This window comes from Columba livia, chromosome 7 (assembly GCF_036013475.1).
Source record: "Columba livia isolate bColLiv1 breed racing homer chromosome 7, bColLiv1.pat.W.v2, whole genome shotgun sequence".
NCBI classification, from domain to species: Eukaryota; Metazoa; Chordata; class Aves; order Columbiformes; family Columbidae; genus Columba; species Columba livia.
In genome coordinates, this window is record NC_088608.1 from 13290344 (window position 1) to 13299919 (window position 9576).

A 9576-nucleotide genomic window follows, 5' to 3' on the forward strand; every position below is an offset into this window, starting at 1 on the left:
CTCACGTAAGTTTAGATTAATTTTGTACTGCCCTGTTAATCAGTAAAGTGGTAATGCGGTAATCAGAACCTTGTAGTGGCAGAGGTAACTAGAGATTTAAGAAGTCATTAACTTCTCATTCAATAAACATTTGTTAAAATGCCTGCCCGCTTCTTTCTCTTCATTCTCTAGTTTACCACACTTGCATCAGAGAACTTCATATGTCAGGTGCACCTTGGCTTTACCATTCTTTCCCAGAAATGTTTGAAATAGACTTGATTATTCGGCACCTAAAAGAAATTCAGCTCATTTTTCCCTAATACTGGTGAATGCAGTTTGAATGTTGTCAGCAATAGGGTTTTGGTATACCTGTGTTCACATCCTACATATAGCCTTTGCAACAAGTCCAAACAGAAAAATCCTTTGGAACCTCTCTTCATTGGAACTTCTCTCTACAATGAACTATTGTTGAAACAAACTTGGAGATAAATGAGAGCTCCAACGTAACTTTGAGCCTGCTAGTGCACGTAAAACTTCAGGAGCTAAAAAACCTGAAAACTCTATCACATAAATAAAGGCTGCTAACACTTCTCTCTAAAGAAATCCTTTCATTAATCTTAATGATCCAGGGACTATCATATACTCAGTGTGTTCGCTTCTCATTAATCACAGGACACTTATAAAGTCCCTGCTTCCAGTGTACCTTGATGAATCAAGAAACCCTGTAAATTCAAGCCTCCAACAACACCAGCCTGAACCACCAGACCCAATCCCTGTGTCCCAAGCTCCTAATGCAATCTGAGCAATGTTTAAATATCTGTTCCTATATCATTTTAATGGCACATACACAGGTTGAGAATTTCTCTCTGAACCTTAGCATAGGATATGGACTTGGAACCCGTGTGTCAGAATAGGACAACTCTTCGCTTCCTTATTCATTATTTTCTTAATTTCACCAAGGCCTACAAGCTTCCAGTTTGGCCTGTTCAGAGGAGAAAAGGAAAATAAAATCCACTTGTTTAGCAAAGGATTTTCTTTATCCACTTTTTACCCTTAAAGAAATCTCCTGAGATAAACATCTTTGCAAAATAACAAGTGGTTTGTCTTTTCTCAGTTTGATCTCACTTCTTTGGCTTCCAGGTTTTATCAGCTCTCAGGTAAGAGATGAGCAGTTGCTCTCTCCAGATTATTTGTCTTAATATTTGGCAATGATTTGCTCTCCTTTGCAGAGAAGCCACCCTCTTGATATGTAGGCTGCCTGCCTTAGTTACATGCTCCAGACAAAATACTCCAGCTCCATCTGCGTAAATTCAATTAGTTGTTCCGTGGGGTTAGGATAGGAGTGAGACAGTCAGACATGACAGCCCTTGACTGCACGACATTGGTTTCTCAATTTTAGTTATTCCAGGAGGGGTCAAGCGCTGTCCCTGATCTAAGCAGCGTAACAGACTGACATACTCCATCTGGACTTTCTGTATGGACTAGAAAAAGACAGAATGGCAGACCTAATACAAACACAGGCTCACAATACAAAGCCAGTTTACAATTCGATGCTTGTACAACGTGCATCTTGTCTTTTGTAATAAAAGCTACCGGGATGCCATGTAGTTATTGGTTAGGATAAGAACAAAGGAGAGTGGAAAACATGACTCAGAGTGGGTTACTTGTTAAAGAAACTCATTATTTTAGTATTAAAATAGGAAACACATTGCAGAGAAATGAAAGATCTCCATTTAACTGCTCTTCACAGTTATTCTTAGTCATTTTAAGTTATCAAGTGTCACCTGGTCTAATTAATCAAATCTTGAATTACTATGCATAAAATAAATGTGCTTATTTGGGGGAAGAAAAAATATATAGGGTTGTGTTGTGTGATTTGTCCCTGTTTCTTATCCATCTATCCTGTACACCAACTTCTAATGAAAGAGTATGTTATATTGTCCTGAAAATAGATAACAAATACATTTTAACCTGCGTAAGTTTCAAAGTCAACTCATTTCTTCACAAAAAGATAAAAACACAAAAATACTATTAATCACAGATTATTTGACTCAGGTAAAGTAATTTCATATATTCAAATTACATTTCAATGATTGAGGTCTTTAATTTAGCCTAGTGTTCACTGAATTGTCTACTTTGCGCAACAAAGTACTTTTTTTAAGCAGAACACCTTCATTTGCTTGATTCCATTGAGCCACTAGATGTCCCTCATTCCTACAGAAAGCTCCAGATATGAGACAATCCATCATTAAGCAGCAGGTCTAAGCCGGAACTCCAGCAGTGCCGAAACATGTTTGTGTTCATAGCATGCATGGCTTTCCTGTAATATATGCAGGTCCTTTGAATCATGCCATTGGATGTGATTCTATAAATCGTTGCAATTTCAAATGCTGATGTGCCAAACACACAACAAACCAAATTGTGTTTGGACAAAGTGTATATATGGCAGATAAAGAAAGTCAGGAGAGGCTGAAGACATGAAGATGACATTGAGCAAAATAGGCTGCAAATCAATGTATCACAGAGTAAACTGGCTCATTCCATTCACAACTATCCACAGAATCACAGAATGTAAGTGACCTCAAAAGATCATCTAGTCCAATCCCCCTGCCGGAGCAGGAACACCCAGATGAGGTTCATTGACAACAGCATTTTCCACATACATGTGTTATTACAGAATTTTTTTGCTATCATGAAGTAAAATGGCACAGCCTTTCTTGGCAGTCAGACTAGATCTTATTTATTTAAAGTATAGATTTGACTGTAGTGTAGTTGGGGCAGGGGTGGACCATGCTACTGTGTGGATTTAGATAATTACAGACTAGCTGGGGAACAGCCACTTCAGTATCAGAGTGTGAATGCTGCGCCATGTAAAACAGACACAATACCAATAAAGGCATTTGACTTCCACTGGTGATGGGGAAAGCAAAGTCAAACATGCTCTATGGGAAACAAAACGTTTCACGAAGTAAATAGTGTCAGGAAGCTGCTTGCAACTGCCTACAAGCTGTACAACTCCCTTTTCCCTTCCTGCACCCTATCTGCCTTCAGCAAGTTTCCTCTGTGCACACAGACCTGACCCCCATTAGTTAATTTGTACCATCAGCACTTCGCAAGACCCTGCCACAGAAGTGCTGCATCTCTAGTTCTGTTTTGGAAGCTTCCTCAGATTAGGACTCACTTCCTTGGTATTTTAAATTCATGGACTGGAAAGGGAAAGGTCACATCTAAAGAAAAACTCAAGAAACCCTTCCTCTAGATTAGTTTTGCTTTTAAGTCACGTGAGTGGTGGCAAATTACATCTGTATAAGAAACAGCACCACAATGGCCTTTTGGCCTTTTTGCCTCACCAATATGTTTAAGGCAGAAGGTCACAGCATTTTTTTTCCCAGTTGTATTTGAGATTGGTCCTGAAAAATAAGGGTGCTGTCATTTTTCAGTAAGGATACATACAGAGGGTTCTGCCACTTCGGTGTTACTTGTCTCCTAATCTTAATGGCACTGACTGAATGATATGGATTTTCATCGGTGGTTAAATATCAGATCATGGTGCATGCTCTCAATGTTATTTATGCCTTTAATGCCTGATGATTTCAGAGGGACCATATGCATCTAAATGTCTTTATGAGTCTTGGTCGTAGCTTAAAAGATGAATGGAAATTATAATAATACAGTTCTCAAGAACGTATTTGTTTGTCCAAGGCATTGTCAAAGCACAGAGAACTGCGAATGTAAGAACTAAAACCACCACATGCTTATGGTCTTCTCTACTCGAGGCTTTTGAACTCTTCTTCTGGTTCTCCCTCCCAGGCGTCCTCAGATTGACTCTGCTGGAGTGAGCGATGGTTGAAGAGATGGTGTGTACAGCACCAACCGTTTCTGACCCTTCAATTACTGCATTGTCTAGAGCTGCTCAGATGATGGTTAACGACAATCTTGCAATTAACATACTGTGCACTGGTGGCCAGCTTCCACTAGGCCATTTACCAGCGATACCAGAGAGGGTCTAATCCAAAGCCCAGTGACCATCAATGTGAGATTTGCTTTGTTTTGAGTGGGAATTGTATCAGACCGTTATTTCCACTGATGAAAGATAAACCATCTTGGGGCTAATAAATCTTACAGTTCCATATAATCCCTGGTGTTCTTCCCAATACTTAACAGAGCTCTGCTCTCACCAGTTATTTAAATTAGTCTGAAGCTAAATGGATTTTTTCATAGGCTAATATGTACATTACACAGAATCTCCTTTCCCCTCCTGCTTACTCTCATTGTTGGCCATCTTTTTAATAGGAAACTGAGAACTAAAAAATGGAGAGAACAGAATGACCTATTGAACCAATTTCACTCCACAGCATAGCTGACAGGAAAACGGCTGCCTCAGCTCAGGGTTCCAGGAATGGAAAACCAGATGTTTCTTAGCTACATTTAACAGATGTTATTCCAGTTTGAAACAACATTTTAAAATGCAGATCCCAAGAGTTCATGTATTTCCAAAGTATTTGAAGAATGGGAAAGTGGAAACTTCTTGCAAGTCTTCAAGTAGTGCCAAGCATGCCTTTTCTTTCTTTTCCCCCACCCCCTCTTTTATTTTCCCAAATGAATTTCTCCACTTCAGCATTCCTGTGGCTGATACATACACCAGAACATGTATGGGTGCCTACATGCTTCAGACAATCAGATTGGGTAGATTAACATTGCCACAAACTTAGCATGTGACCTTGGGCAAATCACTTGATTTCCCTGGATCTCAGTTCTCCACTTGGGCTACCTAGAACTTGTAAGTTCTCCACTACAGTGTCTTTCTCAGCTACCAGTATCTACAATGGCTAGCGCAAAGAAACCATAAATAAGAACATAGGTCCGAACTATTACCATAAAGTAGATTTTTTTAATTAACTACCAGCTGTTTGGTAAATGGCAATGGAACATAAAAGAAAGCAGGGGAAGACACAGGTTCTTTACAGGATAATTGCAGACCATCCTTGTCAACTGCAAATGCTGTAAGTTCCAGCATAAAGTCAAGGGATGGAAGGGCAAAAGTGTGAGAAGACATTTACCATGAGTCTGCCAGGTTTGCCTTTGAGAACATTTAGCATGCATACTAGAACTCTTCTGTCAACAATCATGGAATTAGTGTGATATTATTCTCATGATACAAATAGAGAAAATGACAGTATGCAAGTGATAAATGAAAATACAAGTTAAAAAACCAAAGTCTGTGGTATTGCATCCCGAAGAATAAGCTTTAGCCCATATTTACACAATTTCCTTCTTCCAGTTATGCCAAATAAATCACAAGAGCTGGCTGTGATAAAACACTCTAAGCACTTCCTTCCCTGGCTGAAACCAGAGATACGCTACCAGCCCCAAAGCAGAAAATGCCTCAGAATAAACTGATTACTATGACTAGCTCTCTTGTTGGCTTTGGTGGAAGTGAAGTTGGAGAAGATGACTTTGCTGAACGAGTTCTTGAACTTATCCGACTTCCCTGATATTCAGAGCACTGTACAGCTTTGGAGTTGGGGGAACTGAAGCTCTTCATGAGGCAGAGGGTTATCACCATTTGTACCAACAAAAAAGGAGCAGAAGCACCAATTTCATGAAGATTTTTCCCTGATGTTGAAATATATTTGCAGAAGTTTCCTGGTATTCTTCCATACCCTGCACTCATACATAACACAGGTACATTAATAAAGATAACATGTTTGGCTTAATGTCAAGAGTTACTGTGGATACGATTCTGTTTCACTAGAGAGCTGACAATCACAACTTTTTACAAAGTAAATGTAGTCTAAAATTGACTTCTTTTCAGAAAACTAAATACTTTATGAAAAAAAAAAATCTCAACTTTCACGCAATGATTGATCTATGTGAAAATAAGTGAGACATTTTTCAAATATTACAAAATAAAAGCATAATACTTAGGATTAGAAATTATTGAAACATTCTCCAAACATTTGAAATACCTAGACTGGAAACTTTAAGACAAAGAATTCAGATGTTGACTTGTGGAATGAAGATAGCTTCTTGTTTTACAGCCAGCCATGAAAGGTTTTTCTTGTATCTTCATAGAATAGTCTGTATAATACAGCAGCCTTAAGGATAAAAACACTGGCACGTAAAGGCATTAAGGTCAATTAGAATTTGGTCTAGCCTGTAACAACACAGAAGAACTGGAGCTGAGTGCTCTTTTTCTTTCACAGCCACAGTCATTATGCCTGTTCTTTGTATTTAAGTTTCATAAATAGTTCAAAACTTTTATCAATAGAATTAATAGCCAAAATATTGCTTCTCAACATCTGGTTTGTATTCTTCTCGCAGTTATGCTGGTGCAACTCTAAATGAAGCTGAATGCCTTATGTGAAGCCACTCCAGATTTATGACGGTATAAAGAAGGAGTGAACTTGGTTCTTTTTCCGTAAAAGACGTCTGTATTTGCAACCAAATCAAACCGGGCACAGTCACATCCTCTGTGGCACAGGAGTGCCATCCAGCGGTCACTCCCAAGCCTGTATCTGCCGGAGCCAGCCCCGCAGAGGTGACTGCAGCCGTACACCTTGTGCCCGCCGGCCTGAGAGCTGCGAATCCAGACTCCCCAGGAGCTATTGCTAGGCTGAGAGAACATTGCCATTAAAGATTAATACCTTTTTTTAAAAACAAAACAGTTTTTCATATTGAAGTAGTTGAGTTAATGACTGTAGGTCGTCACTTGCCTGAAAGCAGGAGTGTGCTGAAGTGGGAGGCTCCTGGGCTGCCAGCCTGGGAAGCTGTACATACCACCGTCCTAACCTGCATTGCATCTCAGCTAATCAGCTCTCCTACTTTGCAGCATTACCCAGTTCTGATAGGAACACGGCAATGCTAATTTGAGCATCCCTGCACAGAGCTTCACCAACCGCTCTACATGTGTCCCGTGCAGGGTCGCAAATGGGAGTGATCGAGTTTTGAAGCTGGTTTCAGGTGAATACTCATGCACCCAGACATCAGTCTGACTATTGATACCTCTGATGTGCAAAGCACAAGCCCTGAACTCAGACCTTCTACTTCCTAGATAAATGCTTTTCCTGCTCTAGTGTATCACAAAAATGTATTTTAGAGGAAATGGGTACGGTTGCAGTTCTGAAGACCCAGTCCCACTGGCATCCATTAGAGGAGTTTGAAGATCACCTCTTGAACGGAGCTGCTCGGGGGACATGTATGAAGTAACACATAGTTTTCAGTTCCTGATTGAGTTGAGATATGAATGAGTGCCAGGCTGCTTAGCCCTGATGAACTGGTGTAGATCTGGGCACTTACAGAGAGGCTCTACACAGCGGAGTAGCTTGCATAAAAACACAGAAGGTGGTTTGGGAATTTAGGCCTGATGCAAGGTCAGTCACAGCTCACTGCAGTTTTTCACAGTCTACGTTTTAGTTTAGGAGCTCAAATTCTACCCTAAACCCTTATTTCTTAGATTTGTCCTGTAGACAATGAAACAAATTCTGGTTAAAACCCCATGTATTAAATGCAGATTTTACTAACCTACCTTATTCCCAATCACACCCTCCCCCCATCTGTAATGTTTTCTTTTGTAGTTAACTGTATCTCTTGAAATGCAGATGTGTATGAATGATTATGAATGATTTGTGGATTTGTTTGGCCTGATTGCCCACAGATTAAATCACTTTGTACAATGTTTCTGTTAACTTTCTACACTCATCTTACTTCTAAACAGAAATTAAATTATCTGGTGTTGTGGGGTCACCATTGCAGATAATACTTGCAAAGCACACACTGGCACGGCAGAGAACTCATCCCAAAGAGCAGCCATTGCTGCAATGGTCTCTTCAGGAGATGTAGAAACAGGAGAAAGGGTACTTTTATTTCTAGGTAAAATTCCAATTTGATGCATTTCTTGACATGTATGATGACATGTATGACATGTAAGATGAGATACCAAAGATCCAGCTTGCTCCTACGAGCAATGCAGCAGTGGAGTTTCTGCTTCTCTGTAAGAGACCACTGAAGAAACTGACAATTTTCCATTATTTATATGGTCTTCCAGTTCTTCTGCTTCACATTTCACTCTGTTCAGGAATTATCGGGTATACACTAAAATGGTACCAATAAACTGCGTTACCTAGAACTGGCCTAGCCTAAGCAGTCATATCTGTTATCTGAAACACTAAGGAACATGGCAAAGAAATTCTACACAAACATTCTCCACTGACAAATATTTGGATGCTGAAACTGATACTTATATTTCAGGAGTAAAATTAATATAATTTGACCTATTAATTCAGTGTGGCACAATTGCTTTCAAAGTAAGAGACCAGTAAATTAGGTCTTCGTATGTTCTGTAGCAATCCTCATATTATAGACATGCAGTACCATGAAGCAAAGGGTCATTTATGTTTCTTAGTTCCATAGTAGATAAGCCAGAAAAATATATCCTCAGACATTTTCAAACAAGACTGATTCCTTTCCTGCTAATGAAACCCACACTGCAATCCGTAATTCATTAAAACTTCAAGAAAAACACTTCAAGCTCCTCACATCAAAACAAAGCAAAACCCAAAAAGCTTATTACCAGTCATATAGATATCATTTGGTATCATTGGGATTTATACCGTTTTCTTGCATTTTTTCCTGTAAAACAGGACAAATCTTTTGCCAGTCTTTTCTCAAGTGAATTGCCTTCTCCTTACAGAGGATTTTTATTGCAGGCTCCTGTGCAGTTAGTGGTACCTTATCTGCTTGGAACGTGAGTGCTCAGTCATTGCAAAAGGCTGCAATGGGCACTTGTTTTTCAAGCGAAGCTTTGGAGCAAAGGTAGGATACAGAGAAAAATCACAATTTACATTTTCTGAAACCTTTTTCCAGGCTTGCCATTTAGGAAATAAAAAATATTGAGGGGCGGTGTGTCTAAATTTAGTGAAGCCTTGATACTTTTCACATTGATTGGACTAGAAATGAAAGGACAATTGGCACAATCGCATCCATCCAGGGTGCAGACCTCAAAGGATGAGCCAAAACAAAGTGCTCCCTGCAGATACATGAGGATCTGCCACCTCCTGTTTCTGGTGTGGACAACATAACAACGGAAATAATTCATCTTTTGTTTAAATAAAGCATTTGGGGAAAAGGCTAAAAATAAACACTGATTCATTCCTTGTCAGGGAAGTTTCTCCTGTCAATTATCACATTGTTACTGCTGTTTTTAATCTAGTCAGATGGCGAGATTGGCAATCCCTTCTGCAGGGGCTTCTGGGTGTTATTTTGTAGAGAATCTTGCTTGAAGGACTGATCACTGCTTTTATGGGAGCCAGTGGGAGTTTGGCCACAGTCCTTCATGCATGTTAATTTGAGGGACTTCCAAATGTTAGCTAATGATCTCAGAGTTCTTTTTATGAAAAACGTGTGGGTTTGTTTTGGGGTTTGAGTTTGTTTTTTTGATGGTTTTGGGTTTTGTGTGTGGGGGGGTTTTTTGGTTTGTTTGTTGTTTTTTTTTTTTCTTTATTCCTAGCAGGAGGCAATTATGAGGGTCTGGGGAAAGTTCTGCACTGTAGTTCTGGACTGGCCTAAAGTCCTATCAAGAAGACTTCAGAAGCATGT

General features: G+C 39.6%; 1 long non-coding RNA gene across 2 annotated transcripts in view; it reads left to right on the forward strand.

Annotated features, from left to right (window-relative positions):
- LOC110366105 (uncharacterized) overlaps positions 1 to 6442 on the forward strand; it is a 28681-nt gene extending 22239 nt beyond the window's left edge. Inside the window, exon 3 of one of the 2 annotated variants that reach the window (XR_002426174.2) lies at positions 6304 to 6442. This is a non-coding gene — a long non-coding RNA (uncharacterized LOC110366105). Of the gene's footprint in view, positions 1 to 3789; positions 4231 to 6303 lie in introns of those variants that run through there. The other variant, XR_010474005.1, reaches the window with a different exon arrangement.
- Positions 6443 to 9576: the final 3134 nt, after the last annotated feature.